The 17,523-nt window shown below is 45.1% G+C and overlaps 1 pseudogene; it reads right to left on the reverse strand.

Moving 5' to 3' along the window:
- Positions 1–17,523, reverse strand: part of LOC108407172 (heterogeneous nuclear ribonucleoprotein D-like pseudogene) — a 20,552-nt pseudogene extending 3,029 nt beyond the window's left edge.

A 17,523-nucleotide genomic window follows, 5' to 3' on the forward strand; every position in this document is an offset into this window, starting at 1 on the left:
GGCACTCTACTGATGGTGCTACACCAGTATCAAGTTGTGTTTTAGGGGCCACACTTAAAGATGATTATAGACAAACTGGAATGTGTTCATAGCAAATGCTCTGGATGGTTAAGGGACTTAAAGCTACCTATAGAACCCTGTAAATGAATCATTGTCAAGCCTGGAGAATCAGACTCAGACAAAATTATAGTCCATAGATACTTGAAGATTATGATATGGACGGCTCAAGGGAGAGATTAGAACCAAAGGATGGATGTCTAAAGAAGGCTGGTCACAATGACGATGTGCCCTTCTGAGCTTTAAAGAGAGGTGTTTGTACAGGGGAAAGAATACCAGTTTTGGATCCAGGCAGACCTGGTTTGATTCCAGCCTCTTCTGTGACATTGGCAAAGTTGCCTCTCTCAGTCTCAATTTCGCCATCTGAAAAATGGTGGTAAATACCCACCTATGAAGTTTTTAGAAATGGAAGGGGAGCAAATTTGACACCCCAAGATATGCCTTTGTGATGTACTGATAGTTTTAAGCTAGTTATTTTTAAGAAACAGCAGACACAGGTGACGCTTTGAGAGTTGAAGTTATCCTTTTGTAAGAAACATTTACATTTATAAGGGAAATCTGTGAGGGTGTCTTCGTCATTGAACCAGAAAGGAGAGGAGAACTTAGTCTTTAGAAACTGGAGAGGCAACAGCAGGTCTGCCTTACAACCTTACCCGTGTTTTCTGTGACTCCCAGCGTCTTTTGTCATTAGTTGAAGATGATATTTAAGGTGATGACTTTGGTCATTTTAAGGAGTTACTCAGTTTTCCTGGGTCTCTCCCATGTACACTGGAGGTAGACATGGTATCAAGCTTTTGTTTGATTTTTGTCCTATTAATCTGTCTCACATCACTTTGATTCTTAGATTGGTCAGAAGAACCTTAAAGGACAGAGCAAAAATTTTCCTCCCCAACCAAGTAAACAAGGCAAAATCTGTAAATAAGAGCCGTCGGTGGATGCTTTCAAACTGGATATTTTAGGCCGGAAGTTGGCAAACTTAACAGTAAATAGAAACTAATTTTTTTTTACTATTACAAAAGTTAATTTAACAAAAAAGTTCACTAAGGAAATGTACATGACCCAATTTATATCGCAGTAAAACAGGTGCTGTGGAGAGGGGACATGTGGAGGTGACTGGTTTCCCTGGTGAGCACGTTACAGGTTGTTCTCGGTCCTTGTCCCCGCTGAAATGAATTGAAAGGCAGAGCGAAAGTTCTTTCTGAATCCACTCCAAGGGAGGAGTGGGCCAGAGGCAAGGTAGACAAAGGCCTCCGAACTTTTAGGGGAGGTGCATGTTTGATTGACAGGGTGAGGTCATTTGATTGACAGCTCGAGTCAAGGCACCCATTCCTCTTGGTACACACTTTTCCCAAAATGCACACAGGAAAGCCCATGGTGGGAAGCAAAACCCCTACGTTATTTTAGTGAGATTATGATGAGGGTGGTTTGGGTGGTTCTTAAAGTTTTGTTCCATTGTGCCTGCGTTGGGACCTGGTTGGCAAGGAAGTTGTCTCCCCGCAAAGCCTTTGTTGTCTTCAAGTGGGACCCACTAACTGGGCGGTTTTTTCCTTGAACCTTTTCTTCCCGTTCCCCAGTGGTTCATGTCTATCTTTCTAACTTACAAACACAGCCATTGTTTATACTCATTTGAAGGCTTCTAACATGATGATAGTGTTTCGTGATAATCACCCCACTCAGTATTGTTCTGTTGTCCACTAAGTTTCCATCCCCCACACTCATCTGTCTCAGGATTCATAAAGGGATTAAATCTCCATAGTATTCCTTGGACATGTCTGCCACCATTTAATTTCGGCAATAACTTCTTGTCCATGAATTTTATTTTATTTTTCAACTTGGGAGGGTGTCTACTTGGTGAGGTCAAAGATAATTCCAGAGAATAAATTATTTTAAGCTTTGTGGGCCATACAAACTCTACACAGCTTTGCAGTTATAGCGAGAATAGACAATAAGCACGGCTGTGTTCCAATGGAATTTCATTTACGGACACTGACATGTGAATTTCAGAATTTTAACATGTCAGGAAATAATTAACTTCTGATTTTTAGTTAATCATCAGAAACGAGAAAACCATTTTCAGATCTCAGGCTGCACAAAAACAGGCGATGGCCTGGCAATTAGTATTTTATTCCTAGTTGAAGTTTTAACAGCTAAGCCCATTTATTGTTTAATGTGGACTTTAAGATTCCTTTGGTCCAGGTCCATAACGTCCTTGGGGAGACAGGAACTCCGAAGTGGGACAAGAATAAGGGCTAAACCGACCGAGCGCGTGAAAGAAAGGAGTGAATAGAAAACCACGAAGGATTTCAAGAAGTAATGGGAGAGGAGGGCCCGGATACCTATCCCCAACTAGGTCATTTTAGAGCAACACTTAAATCCAGTTTCTAGTTCTTAAAACTATGCATAAATAATAATGCAATTGTAGGGGAGCAAATTTTGCCACCCTAAGACGTGCATTTTTGGCACATTGAATATTCCAATCTGGTTATTTTTAAGAAATAGTGAAGGTAAGAGAAACTAAGAACCACGTAGCAGTTACCCTTTTGTAAGAGATACTTACAAGTATAAGGGAAATTCCCACTTGGGAAGGTGTCTCCTTGCTATAACAGGAAGAGGGGGATGACTAAACCTCTAGAAACTTCTGTCAATGGAGAAGCCAATGATTTAAAGCTGTAACAACCTTACCTGTGTTTACTGTGCTTTTTTCCTGGTAACCTCCCATAATTGTCTCCCCACCCCCCAAATCCTCTTCTGTCTTTAGCTGAAGATGGTATTTAAGATAATGGCTTTGGCCATTTTAGGGAGTTGCTTTGCTCTCTGGGTGTCTCCCTCCTATATATCTTCTGGGTATCAGGAGGTGACATGTTATTGCACTTTTGTTTGATTTTCTCCTGTTTAATTTGTCTCATGCCAAATTTATTCTTAGACCAGCTAGAAGAACCTTGAAGGGTAGAGGAAAAATGTCCCTCCCCAACACAAGTTTCAGTAATAAACCTATTATCTATAGCTCTTGGACTGATATTAAGGAGTTTGAGAGCCAGGAGCTTGTGTTCCTTGAACTGCCCAGGGTCTTGCATATGTGCCAATCAATAAATGGTGGATGAGTCAGTATATAAGTCCCAAATCTGAATAAGTTGAGATAACCGAGGAGCTGATGTGTTGGCTGTCACCAGCATTATCACCGCGTGGCATTTGTGTGCAAGCCAAATGAAAATAAGCAGAAGGGGTACTGGGGGTAGAGGATCTCAGGCCCTGAATTTTTTTTTTTTTTAGTGAAGTATTGTTGATATACAATCTTATGTTGGTTTCAAATATACAACACAGTGGTTCAACAGTTATCCTTAATAATAAATCCTCTCTAGTACGGTTACTATCTATCAATGCAGGAAGATGTTACAGAATTATCGACTGTATTCTCCATGCTGTGCCACTGTCCTTGTGACCACCTTATATTGTGATTGCAACTTACTGGGCCCCTTTATCCCTTTCACCCTCTCCCTGTACCCACTCCAAATCCTCCCACTTGGTGACCACTAGTCACTTCTCAGTGTCTATGAGTTCACTGCTATTTTGTTTCTTCTGTTTTGCTTTGTTTTTATATTCCACAAATAAATGAAATTGAAAGGAAGGAGCCACACACAGCAGCAATTCACTGGAGAATTCCGCTTTATTAGGGAAAGGTGCTGGGTTATATAGGAAGGGGCATGGGGTGATTGTGGTGTTACTTCTACAGGGCTGGTGGCTATTGGCTAGGTGCTGGGATTGGGAGGGGGGCGAGAGGTGATTGGGCTTCAGGTGGTGCCTTCGGGGACGGAGGACCCGGAAGAGAAGCCGTAAGTTCACCATCTTACTGGTGGGGGCCTTTCATTCCCCCCTTTCTCCTCTATGGGATTGTGGACGTTGCTTTCTCTCTGACTGCTTCCTGCTGAACGGGGGCGGAGAAGGGAGTGAGGGCTTGAGGATTGGGAGGAAATGGTTGATAGGACTCCCCACAGTAAGGACGAGTAGATGTGGACTTCTTCAGGTTGGAAATCAATGAAGGTTCCCTGTAACCATAGGTCGAGGACTTGTTGATTCCAATGGTGCCAAGAGGATACAGGTGCCAGAAGCCAGGCGTCTGCGGCCAGTGTTTCTAGGAACAGTTTCCAGCGGAGAGAGGGGTCCATCTCAGCGTGTGGTGAGGAGGTCACATGAGGGTGAGGGATCTTCTGTGGCTAAAAGCTGGTAGTTCCTGAGTAAAAGCTGGTTGAAAGTTTGATTAGAGATTTTTCCGACTTGGGATTTGATGAACTTTATTATACAAGGTAAGAAGAGACAGGTGAGAAGAATGATTATTATGGGGCCTGCAATGGGTCACAGCCAGGTGAGGAAGGGGTTTGTTAGTATTGACGAGAATGGGTTGGAATTGGAAGCAGAGTGGAGGCTGGAGGCAAGGTCAGTGAGTTTGGTAATGTCAGTTTCTACAATGCCGGATTCGTTGATGTAATAGCAGCACTCTTCCCGAAGGAAGACACAGGTGCCGCCCTTCTCGGCTGTAAGCAGATCTAGGGCCCGCCGGTTTTGAAGGGTGACCTTAGCTAGTGAAGTGACCTGTCTTTGGAGAGAGGCCAGGGAATTGGCAGTGGATGTTAGGGCTCCCTCAAGTTTGGCGTTGAGATATCTAATTGCTCATAGAGAGTGACCCAAGGCTCCCCCTGAAAATCCTGCCCCAATGACTGAGGTGGTCAAAGAGATACTGACCATGATGGGAAGGAAAGCAGCCCTTCTTGTGCGCGAGGGCAAGGGAGGTTGGAGCTCAAGGAATTCTGCCATGCTGTAAAGTGTAAGCTGTGGGATTAGGGTGACGAGAATGCAGGGTGTGCTGGAGTTGGGAGGCAGTGAGTTGAAAAGACTGCCATTACACCAAAAGAAGTGTAATGTTTGTAAAAGTTTGAGAGTCAGAGGTGGGGGTGTAGATAGAGAGAGTGAAGTGCGCTGGAGGGGGGAGGGGTTGGGTCTACACAGTGGTGGACGGTGAGATTGTTTGCATATTCTGGTTCCCATAGGGGTATGTCTCCCAGGGGACGGAAGGGTTGTCCTGCGTGAAAGGAGTAATTGGAAATGTTAAGGGGCACGGTGGCCAGCAGTGGGCGCTGTAGTGATGCGCACAAGAAACAATTGGCGGTGTTAAGGGTGTGGTTGAGAAAGATGGTGGTGTCCTGAATGAGCTGTAACCAAGAGTAGGAGGAATTGGAAGAGGGGCGGGGATAAGAAGATGAAGAGGCGCCGTCAAGAGTTTGGATAATGACTTTCTCGGAATGTCCGATATTGGATGCAACTTGAGAGATCTGGGAATGAGAGGGAACATACTCTCGAGAGATATGAAGGGTACTGTGGGGGGGTCGAGGACCCCCCGTAGTAAACTGAGGCTGTGACTCCGGCGGCCCATTGAGAGTCCCAGGGATCTGGGATTCATATGAAGAATGAGCCATTGGGATATTTCATGAAATGGTTGGAGGAGTAATACTGTGGGTACCGGGAGTTACCCATGTAGTGAATGGCACAAGACCAGTAGGGACATCCCCCATAGGTGTCTGGCCATCGCCTGCAACAGGCTTGTTTTTGGTCATAGAGGAAGCAGAGGTAGGGAGAATAAAGGTAGCTGCTAGTGAACACTTCGGTGGAGGGAGGAAAGTGGAGATATAAAGGCCTGGAGCAGCCTTTTAGAGGGCAGCCTGATGTGGTAATGAGGGCAGTGGTTTTTGTTTGATGCTGTGTGTAAGTCTGTCTGACTTTGAATCGCCATACAAAGGAGGCTGGGGTGGCGGGGAAGACAATAGGAATGAGGAAAAAAAATGAGAGAGCAGTGAAGGAGGAAAAAATCATGATTCGGGTATGGATGGCAAAGGGGGTGCACAGGAGATGCGGATCTTCAAGGGATCAGAGGGATGAGGCGTGGTAGAGTAGACAGCGTCTTGGGCTGTATCCGAAGGACTCTGGATTGTGACTGATGGGTCTTGGGTGTCTAGAGAAGGTGGGTCCTGGGTGTTTGGTTTCAACCTGGAGATATGAATCCAAGGGGTGACAGAGTTATCAGGCAGTAAGAGCTTGGCGGCCGAGGGGGTGCAGAGAATAACTGGGTGTGGACCTTCCCATTTTGGGGTGAGAGAGGGCCGATCCTCTGGCGGCTTATAAAACACTAGTTGGCCGGGCTGTATGACAGGAGGGTTTTGGGAAGCGGATGGATCCGGGAGGAGCCAATCCTGATATTTCCATAATTCAGTGCGGAGGAGAGAGAGTAGCGGAAGGGCCATATTGGGAGGAATTGGTCCTTTGTGGGAAGGGAGCCCCGGGGGTAGAATTGGGCAGCTGTACATGATCTCAAAGGGCGACAAGAAGGAAGGTTTCTTTGGGAGGGCTCGAATGTGGAGTAGAGCTAAGGGAAGTAAGCGAACCCAGTCAAGGTGTAGTTCTAGAGATAGTTTGGTCAGGATGTCTTTTAGAGTCCTATTGGCTCTTTCTACTTTTCCCGAAGCCTGTGGTCGATAAGGACAATGTAAATGCCAGGGGAGCGAGAGTGACTTGGAGAGGTTCTGGATAATTTGGGCAGTGAACTCAGGGCTGTTATCTGATTGGAGGGAAGTGGGCATCCCGAACCTAGGAAAGATCTGGGTGAGGAGGATAGAGGCAACTGCGGACGCTCGTTTGTTAGTGGTGGGGAAAGCTTCGACCCATCCTGAAAATGTATCTACTAACATGAGTAGGTATCTGGTACGCCGTACTGGGGGCATGTTAGTGAAGTCTATTTGCCAATCTGCGGCGGTGACATTACCCCTTGCTTGATGAGCCGGGAAGGGTCGGGCCTTGAGGGGGATATTAGGGTTAGTGCGTTGGCAGATGGTGCACCTGTGGGTGATTTGGTCAAGTAGGGTTTTGTCTTCAGGAGAGAGAGAAAAAAAGGATTGTAAAAAATGGATCAAGGATTGGGGGCTAAGATGGAACAGATAGTGTAAGAACCGAAGAGGGACTCTTTGTCCTGGGAACAGAGGGTGTCTTGTGATAAGGCTAAAACCGCAAGGGCAGACGGATTGTTGTCTGGTGCGTCTTCTGATAGGGCAACTGACCGGGCTACTCTGTCAGCTTTGTTGTTACCCCTTGTAATGGCGGAGTCATCTTTTTGATGTGATTTGTAGTGGACTATGCCCAGTTGGTGTGGGAGTTGTGAAGCCTTTATAAGTTTGGTAATTAAGGCTGAATTAGTGATGGAATTTCCCTTTGTGGTGAGAAGGCCTCCTTCTTTCCATACTGCCGCAAGGGACAAGAGAATGTGGAATACGTATTTGGAGTCAGTGTACAGTGTGAGAGACGTGTCCCAGGCCAGAGTGCAAGCTCTGGTGGCTGCAATGAGTTCAGCCTGCTGATTGGTTGTACCAGGGGGTAGGGCTCGTGCCTCGATGACGTCTTCGAGGGAAACTACTGCGTATCCTGCGTAGTGGGTGCCCTCATGTTTAAAGGAGGACCCATCAGTAAACCAGATGAGGTCGGAGTGTGAGAGGGCTCCTTCGGAGATCGTGGAGTGGCACGGAAGGAAGTTGTGAAGGGCTTCCAGGCAATCATGTGAGGGAGTGTGAGGAGAGTCGGGCAGAGGAAGAAGAGTGGCCGGATTCAGGGGCGGGCAGGGGAGGAAAGAAATGTCTGCATTTTGGAGGAAAGAGGCCAGTAAGGTCAGGAGGGGGCTGTTGGGGGCTGAAGGAGCTGGTAGTCAGCTCAGGTAGATGTAGATTGGGTGGGTCTGAAGTTTACACAATTTGGGGGTCTCCTTGAAGAAAAATACTAATTAGATACAGGGCCTTGGAAGATGGATGAAACTTCAGCTTCTTTCACAGTACAGTAAATCTGCCTCTAACCACTGTTAAAAGATAAATTTTGGAAAAATGCATAATCATGAATTTCATAGAAATAAAAATGATCTCAGTAAAGATTTTACTGTTCTCATGGAGAATCAGGCAGATATTATAACTTCTTCAAATGTGAATAGAGAAAAATTTACATGGGAAGTAAAAGAATGTTGAAATGGAGGCAAAACTAATTTTGGGGGAGGGAAGAGGAAGTCATAAAATGTACGGAAGTCATAAAGCACATGTCTATCAATTGCCTCCAGTTGAAAATACCTCGAAGACTAAAAGGATAGAATCCCACAACCTGGAATCACTATGCAAAACGGTCTTTTCAACAACAGCCTGAGACCACCCTTGTGTGTGTGTCTGAGGACCTGGGTGAGACGCAGGCCTGACTCAAAACCCCCAAAGATGAACATAGCAGGTGAGGTCCCTGCGGGGGTCACAAGGGAGCTCTCCAGACCCCACTGGGGCCAAGCCGAGGGCTCGGGCCGGAGACGGCGTCTCTTAATTTACCTCCACTGAGGCCGAGTAGGAACTGGCCCTGAGCCCCTGTCGGGGACGAATGAATAATGAAACTCTGGGGGCGGGCCGAGCTCTGCATTGCTGCGCACGAGGCCAAGGGGGACAGCTCGTGTTTGCCCGTCCTCGTTTTTACCCCGTGGGGCCACGACAGTAATCTGGGACAGGATTAATTTGCAGGCCCTGTGGTCCTAAGAGGGCGCGGTTCCGGGTTTCGTGGGAGGACGGGCGCCCGAGTCCGGGGCAGGAATCGCCGCTGGGGCAGAGGCGGTGGGCGGGGAAGCGCGTGGGGGGTCCCCGGCGGCTCCGGAGGTGGCGGGCGTGTCAGCGCGGAACTCACTCGCTCCTCCGGGCGCCTAAGCAGTCTTCGCAGCCTGATTTCCTGCAGCGTTTCTGACACCTGACCCGCCCTCCACCCCACATCCCGTCACGAGAGTGTAAATTCTGGCCGACCGGTTCTGAAACTTTTGTGATGCAGAATTGCTGGGAGGGCCGACCTGGAAGGCTGGGCAGGCGAGGGTCAGGTACCTCCGGGGCACTTTGCTAAGTCTGCGTGACAAGGAGTCGGGGCAGGGAAGCCGGCCCGACAGCTTGGGTCGCAGGGCATTTTCCGCAGGCTGAGAGGGCCGATGGGAGAACGGGGTCTAAAACGAGTTACTGAGATTAAGGATTTATCCCCTTTCTGTGTCTTTTGGGACACAGTGTAAAGAGGGATTTAAAAAATAATTATTTTGTTCTTATTTGGATTGTGATTTTGTAAATACGATCACCCCGGGGGCCTTTTACCCTTAACAATTTTTATGTCTACAAAATTGTAACAGCTATTACTGCTAACTCTACTGGTATGGGCTGAATTGTGTGTCTCCCCTGAAAGGGGTGCGAACTCAACAGTCCAAGCAGGTTTATTGCTGAACCTGAGAGGGACCCTTCTGCCCTGGCCAGCAGAACAAAGGAAAGGGGTCTCTAACAGGTCAAGAGGCTTTTCATGGCCAGGGTTTCTGGAGGGCGTTTTGAGGGGAGGGGTCAGGGGAAAGGTGGGCTCGTGGCTTGCTGACGTGTCCTCTGGAGGATGGTTGTAGCCTAGGGAAGATGACACCTAGGTCTCTCTGTGGTGGTGGGTGGGCTTAGTTGAAAGGTGGTACTCAGGTCCGGATTCTATCACCCCTACCCCCTCCAATCTGTAAATTGAAGTTCTAGCCCCTCAGCCCTTAGAATATGACTGGAGATAGGTCCTTAACAGGTAATTCAGGTGAAATGACGTCATTAGGAAGGACCCTAATCCAATGTGACAACCGAGATTAGGACGGAAATACAGACCCAGGGATGTCGGTGCGAGCACACAGCTAGAAGGAGGCCCTTGGAGGCTAAGGAGAGAGGCCTCCGTGCAAATCAAACCTGCCCACACTTTGACTTGCCCTTATAGCCTCCAGAACCGTGAGAAAATAGTTTCTGTTGTTTTAAGCGCCCCAGTCTGTGGGATTTTGTTAGGGCAGCGCCAGCAAGCGAACACAGCTGTATTTAAGGACAATGCCTATTGAGCACATTCCTAACTTCTGCAGGAAAAATAATCTAGGCGTTATTCCATGTTTCCATTCATCCTTGACAGTTTTATTCATGACTCAGACTGACTTTGCCTGCAGACTCTGGTGCCCTTTGTATGGCGCCCAGGTCCTGCATTTTGGAGACCTCCTGGGTCTTGAACATTTCTCTACAGCTATGTTGCTGGGCAGCTGCGTCTGGGAGGTCTCTCCCTGGGCACCAGGTGAAACTTGACCCTGGTCGGGGGAGAGTTCTTGACTCTGAAGGATAAAGAATTCTCGAGCAGATCAAAGAGTGTAGGTAAAGAAGGAAGAGCGAGAGTAGAAATGAATAGCAGCGGCCTTGCAGGCAGCTGAGGGCAGGAACGTGCAGAGGGAGAGGGCGGGAGCTTGCTGAACCTCCTGATTTAGGGCAGTCTCTCTCACCAGCTCCTGAAGCCAGGGTCACCAGGGGTCCGGTGGACCAGCTAGCCCCTACCACCGCCGGCTTTGGGGGAGCCGCGGAGCGGGGGATGGAGTGAGATTATGTCCTGAGAACTTCCCAAAGAAGGGAGGTGTGCAGGCATGCTCCTGCAGCTGCAGGTCCCTCCGGGTCGCCCAGGCGACGGGGAACTTGACCAAATCTGAGCTCTCATCAGCCTCTCGCTACTAATCGGGAGTAGAGCGGAGACTAAGCGAAGACTTAGAAATTGAAATGGCAAATAAACAAAGATGTTTACCACTGGAAAGGCGCAGGGAGGCAAAACTCAATTAGGCTGAGCACCGGGAAAGCTCTATTTAAAGGTCCGCACTTAAAGTGAGAAAAAGTGCAGGTGTCCTCAGACAGGAGGCGCATTGAAAGGTTGGGGGTTCTCTTAAGGCTTTTTCAAAGGGCCATGGGGTATAAACTTGGTAAGTGGTCTCAAGATTCTTATCTCTGGTGAGAGACACCACGTCTCCTCTCTATTATCAGTCTTCCAGCTAATTTGGCAAAATAAACTTAATACGAGAAATTTACTGACCTAGTTCTCCTCAGGATAGCAGCTTCTGTCTGCAAATACACAAGACCGCCGGCCCTGCCCGCTAGGTGGGCTGTTATTGTCTGTTTGCTAAAGAATGTGTTAGGAATCTTACCTCCTAACATCCTGGTTTTTAAAATACAATCTTAGCCTTAAGATGGAATCCCTCCTGTTATACTATTTATATCTCAGGTGTTTGGAAAATTACTCATGATGCTTGTCTCAGGTCCCTGCCCTGTATCAACTATACAGATTTGCTTCCCATCGAAATTTCTGCAGCTCATATACAGGAGGTTGGTCTCAACAGTTGCAGGTGTTGTGCAGGAAGTATTTTCCTCTACCTTTCAAGGTTACAGCTGGTCTAAGCATCAAATTAACATGAGACAGCCTAATAGGGAAAAAACAAACAGAAGCTCATTAACGTGTACACCTCCTGTATACATGCGAGAGACCCAGGAAAACTGAGTTACTCCCCTCAAATGGCTGAATCCAGCACGTTAAATATCACCTTCCGCTGAAGACTAAAAGAATGTTGCTGGTGGGGAGTCGGCTATGGGAGGTGACCAAGAAAAGTACGGTAAACACGGGTGGGGTTGTTATGCAGACTGCGGCTGTTGCCTTTTCCATTGGTAAGAGCTTCAGGAGACTTAGAGTCATCCCCCCATCTTCCAGGGTCGGCTGTGAGACACCCTTACAAGTGAAGATTTCTCATATGTATGTAAATGTCTCTTACAAAAGTGTAACTTGTTGGTTTTCAAAGCATCTCTTGTGTCTGCGTTTTTAAAATAATCACCTTAAAATAATCAATATGCCTGAGGCATATCTCCGAATGGCAAAATTTTCTCTCCTACGTGGGCTATGTGGCTGTCTCACTTTAGGAATCATTCTGGTGACAGGTGCCCCAGAGTGCCTATTTTTCTTTCGGCCACACTGCAAAGAAAACAGGAAATTACAGAGCAGCATTTAAATCGAGGGCTTATTTTACTTGTATTAATTTATAGCAAAAGCTGAAAAGGAAACAAAAATGCACTCTTTCACCAAGGCAGGGACCTTCTGGAAAACTGGTGCATGAATGGACTGTTGGTGGTGATATAAATGGTTACAGCCTTTTTTGGATGCATTATGCAACTTATTTCAATGGCCATAAAATTGTTCACACCCTGAAGTTCAGTAATCCCTCTCATGGGAATCTGCCCTAAGGAAATAATTAAACAGAAGTGGGAGGTCATAAACATATATATGTGAAAAGATGTTCATTGTAGCATGATTTATAAGACTAAACAATTGGAAAGAAACCAAATTCTCAACAATAAGCAAATTGTTAAAGCGCAAAGGCCAATGAACTATCATGCAGCTATTAAAAATGATAATTATGCAGAACGTGTAGGAACACGGAAAAAATGTTTATGAATTTTGCACATATGCATTGAGGATACAAAATAGCATTCACTGTATGTTTACATCTACATGAAAAAGTGTCATGTAGGCAAAAATTGTAAAGAATTTTATGATAGTAAAGAGTGAATAAAGCAATTTTCTTAGGGTAGCAAGGTTATGAATTGTTTTTTTCTTTTATAAATCTTATTTGAAGTATATATTATAATTTTTATGTTAAAGGAGTGATCTGATTATGCAGGACTGTGCCAGTGACTCTGTCAAAACAGAATTTAAAATAAGTTACAAATATGACACATACAACTATAAAGTTGTTAGAAAAAGCATAAAACCTAAATGTGATTTATTTTTATTGGGAGGTCTAAACGTTTTAACAGTAAGGTATTAACAAAGGGCCACGTAGTGAAAAATATGCCAGAAGTTGCTCAGGCTGAGAGTGGGGGTTTGTGGGGGGGGGGAATTGATGAGGAGCAGGCTGTACCTGCTTGGGAAAAAAAGAAAAAATTAAAAACCTGCCAACAAAATTAAGACAAATGTAAGGGAAAGCCTAATACGGATATAACTTGCTTAGGCGATGTCCGGGGTTAGTACTGACCCTGTAGTACTCAGCCAATGAAGAACCAGGGGAGGGACTTGCGTGCTAGGGAATAAATTATTTGCCCCAACTGCCCCAGGTGTGCCTGCTTCCCAGACACCCGATCTTGCAAGACTGTCTGTCATTAAAGCTTTGCTCCGCTGTTCTCTTTGTCTCCGTGTCCACTTACTGAGTTTGGACCAGTGAGTGTGCTTCTCACAAAGTGAATGTGTGTCAAAGGTCTATTGGATTTATTAATACGAGAACTGGCAGAAAGTAAAGCTGATTTAAAGAGCGTTTGCAGAATACAGATTCACATAGGAAGAGGGTGCTAGAATAATTTACCAAGTTAGAGACAAACCGGGCAATCAAACTTAAGGGTAGTTTTCAATCATGTGTGTTTCTACTGGGCAAACATGTACAAGTTAACATGTAACTTCAGAGTTACAGTCCAATGGTAGATAGCAAATCAAACAAGATGTACCGTACGTGGAGCAGCAGAGTCCCACTGAGACATAATGCACTCCACATATATAATTAAAAATGTCCTGTTAACCCTATTAAAAAAAAGAAAAAGAAAAAGGTGTAATTAACTTTAATATATGTATGGGTGTGCAGCCGAACCGTCATATCAACATGTAGCCAACATAAAAATTTAATTTTTTTCTTGCTAAATCTTCAAAATCCAGTGTGTGGTGAACACTCATAGTCAGCTCAAGTAGTATGCTAAATTTTCGTCAGAAATCATTGATCTGCACGTAGATTTTGTAGGATTTACAGTTGTAGTAGTTTCAAACATATCTAAAAGCATAGCTAAAACTTTCCCAATGACTGAAAAATACCAATTTTTAAATTTAAAGTTTAGTTAGTTAAAATTAAATAAAATTAAGCATTTGGTTGTGCTCAGTAGACACCTGTAACTGGTGGTTATGGTATTGGACAGCCCCGAACTAGAGAATTAGATAATCCTTGGGTGAACTTCTTAGATCATGTTTCTGTGTGACATTGAAAGGATATGCAGTCATCCTTTGCCTTGTTTTAGAGTTTTGGATAATTTTTGTTAAGAGTTCTGAGGGCATATCAATTACCTTCGTTTTTAAAAAACAGCTTTATTGGGATATAATTTACATACTCAGGTAGGGCAGGGAAATGGGACAAGGGTCATGCCACTGTAAAATCTACTTAGCCTGCAAAAAAGGCACAGTTTTTCCTCAACTTGATCTATAGGTTGTTTTTCCTCTTCCTCCAGCCCCTTAATCAATTAAGTAACTTTGTAACCAGGACAGGAGATAGACCTTGGAAGTGGAAATGAACCTATGTGGGTAAAGAATGCCGAGATCTGGACCAACACAGTCACCTAAACAACCCTCTTCTTAAGACAAAACTTCAGAGGAATTATGAATCATCTATATACATCATGCCTTATGCTGACCCCTACCCAAAAGGCCCTGTAAAATCCCCAACCCCAAACCCTTAATTGAGCCTCCTCTCCGAGATTGCCCACACTCCTCTTTCTTTGAGTGTGTACTTTTAAAATAAAGCCTCACTGTTCAACTTACTGCATTTTGTCTTTGTGCTCTTCCAGTGGTAAGTGTCTTTGTCACTGCTATTTCAATCTATCTTCCAGACTTAAGCACAAGTCTCCACTCTGTCTCTGTTCTGCTCCAGATAGGTAGGGAGGGGCTACTGACAAGTCTGATTTGGGCTTGCAAATTCTGTCACCTGGGTGACCAGGACAGGATGCAGCTGTGTCATGCTCTTCAGTAGCTTGCCTGAAAACCTCCTTTCTTTGTTTTGAGAAGTTTTCAGAACCTAATCTCATTCCATTCAGTGCTCTGTGGCTCCCCCAAGTCCTGGGGTGGTAGGGACTCAGTTCCTGAATGTGCTGTGCAGACACTGGGCGCTAGGTGATTCTGGATTCATGAGTTGGCAGGGGATCTGCCCCATGCTGAGCAGCAGTTCAGAGAACTTCCCTTTCCTCCCTCTGTGCTTCCTTGCTCTCTGCTGACTGAATGGCCGCAGTCATTCACTGCTACTCTTGCTTTAATTAATTCCTTCCCTACCTACACTGGTCCGACCTGTTTGAGAATAAAAATTCTAGTTCAGAGTCAAGAACCCTCCCCATTCCAGGTTGAGGTTTTACCCGGCACGCAGGGAGAGACCTCCCCAGATGCAGCTGTCCAGCAACCATGTAACTGACAGACTGGCCTCTCTCCCACCAGCCCCCAGGTCACAGGGTTCATAGAGATCAGAGAGAGTTGCCGCCTGGTGGCTGAAGGTCCTTGTGGTTTGAGTTTAGGGTTAACTGAGTAGGCAAAGGGAGTTGGCAAAGGCTTTTAATGTGGAGAGTGATTTTGGAAAAAACAAAAAAAGGTGTTTTAAAGAATAATTTGCTGAGAGAGCAGGGTATATGGCAGAGACCTGAGGTTGAGGAAAGAGTGATCAGTTTGGGAAGTGGTAGTGTAGTTGTTAATGCCAAAGCTGGTAACAGTTAACTTTGTGTAATATGTTATAGCTAAACCTTTACTTAGATAGTTCCTTATTCATCCTTAAAATCCTACAGGATGGGTATTGTTCTCTCTTTGAATCTGGAATATCAAAGGTTTGTAGAGGCTGGTGATTCGCAGTTATTAAGAGACAAAGCAAGTGCTTTGATTTCATTCAATTCATTCATGCAATCTTATTTAATTCAAAACCTGTTTTCGAATCTGATAGGCCAGTGCTTCCATACCTTTGCATCCTGGTCCACAGAAAAGGATAATAATTGGATGGTGTTCCTGGGGTGAGGGGTGCTCCCTGGTATAGCCAATGGAGGTCACTCTCTGGCGGAGGGCATTATGCCCAAAGTCTTCTGCTAACATAATAACAACTGAATTTAGGGAGCATAAGAGGGAGACAAACAAATCAAATATAATTTTAGCTGAAGTAAGAATTTAAATGGTTGTGAAAACATGGTTTTGTATTGCTCTAAAAAATTTACAAAATTACAAAATTTACAACCATCAGCATCCCCTTAAACCATACAAAAGTGCTGAGACATACAAGCTGGGAAGCTCTAGGTGAGACCCTGACTATGAGCTGAGAATACAGAGATGGACGAGATAGAACCTCTACCCACAAGAACTAAGTCTAATAGGTGGAAACCAATTATTACAATGGAGTTTAATATATCTTTTGATCAAAGTGTATTTAAGGTGCACGTATTTCAGTGCACCTTATGGGTATGGGGTATGTACTAGCCATCTGTTTTTTTGTTTTTTTTTTTTTACAGAAGAAAGCACTTATTGGAGATTTAACATGAAAGCATGCAAATAAACTTTGTGTAAACACAAATCCTCCTCGAGTTGTAACACAGAGAGCAAAGTGAAAACAAAGAAAACTAATTGGCAGCTAGATCAGCAGGACACAGCTGTGTCTTATATGCAAGGAAGTCTTACAAAATAATCTTAGATCAGCCGAAGACCAGTCTTCAATATCATCTGGCAATGTAGGTTACCTTGACATCTCCTCATTTCTCCAGTGCCCCTCTTTATTACGGCTGAAAATTGTTTTGGTGACTGTGAGATGTTAACCATCGTGGTCTGCCTATCCCAGTCCAAATCCATAGTTCCTGTAGTAATACCACCATAGGCACTGTTGTAATTTCCATATCCTTGATCATAATTGTTATTAAATCCTTGTTTCCAGGTTTCACCCTGGCCTTAGCCATGGCCCTAGTACCACCTTGTCTCCAGCTGCAGCACCTCTTTCTCCTTGTTGCTGTTCTGCCTGCACACCTTTTTAGGTTGTGCACCTTTCATTTTACTCATCCCAGAACCAATCTGAGCACGTTTGCTTTCTAACAATTTCTTTACTGGCTCAGGTGTATGTGATCAAAAGAAATTCTCTCCTTCTATTTGTGTTTGTATCCATAAGTGTTCAATATTTTCAACCTCTCCAAAGGCTCCATAATGTTCTTTAATTTGCTGTCCAGAAGTGTCTGGGCTTACTCCACTCTCAAGTCTTTTGGAAAGTTCCTTCCCTTTGAGAGCTTTAGCCTCTTTGGGTCTCTCAATTTGTTATCCACTTTTGCTTCCAAAACTTTACACTAGCATCATCTTTGAAGAGCACAAATCCAAAAATCCTCTTGATCGTCCAGTGACTGGGTCTGTTTTAATTGTGCAATCTACAACTTCCCCAAATCGAGACAAATATTCAGTTAGATCTTTCCCATTTGCACCCCAGCTCAAGTCTCCAATAAACATTTTACTGTTATCCTGCTGATTCTTGCTTATGGTGCCCTTGGATCCCTCTGCGAATTCTTCTGTGTCACTACTTGTTCAAGTCCTTCCCGTGGCGGTGCTGGCGCTCAGTCTGGGTCCAGCCACCAGCAGGGGGCAGAGCACTCCATGGAGCTGGATTTGAAATGGCTGCACAAGAGCGCATTGTTTTAATTTTCTGATGCTTTGATTCCTGGGACCTTACTTACTCCGAAGGGACTGCCCCTCACAGGGTTCGCGGATTCCTAGAAATAGCAAACAGCTGGCCTGAGAACATGCCTGTCATATGCAAACCAACCGACCCAG

The sequence above is a fragment of the Manis javanica genome, chromosome 14 (genome assembly GCF_040802235.1).
Source record: "Manis javanica isolate MJ-LG chromosome 14, MJ_LKY, whole genome shotgun sequence".
Lineage (NCBI taxonomy): Eukaryota > Metazoa > Chordata > Mammalia > Pholidota > Manidae > Manis > Manis javanica.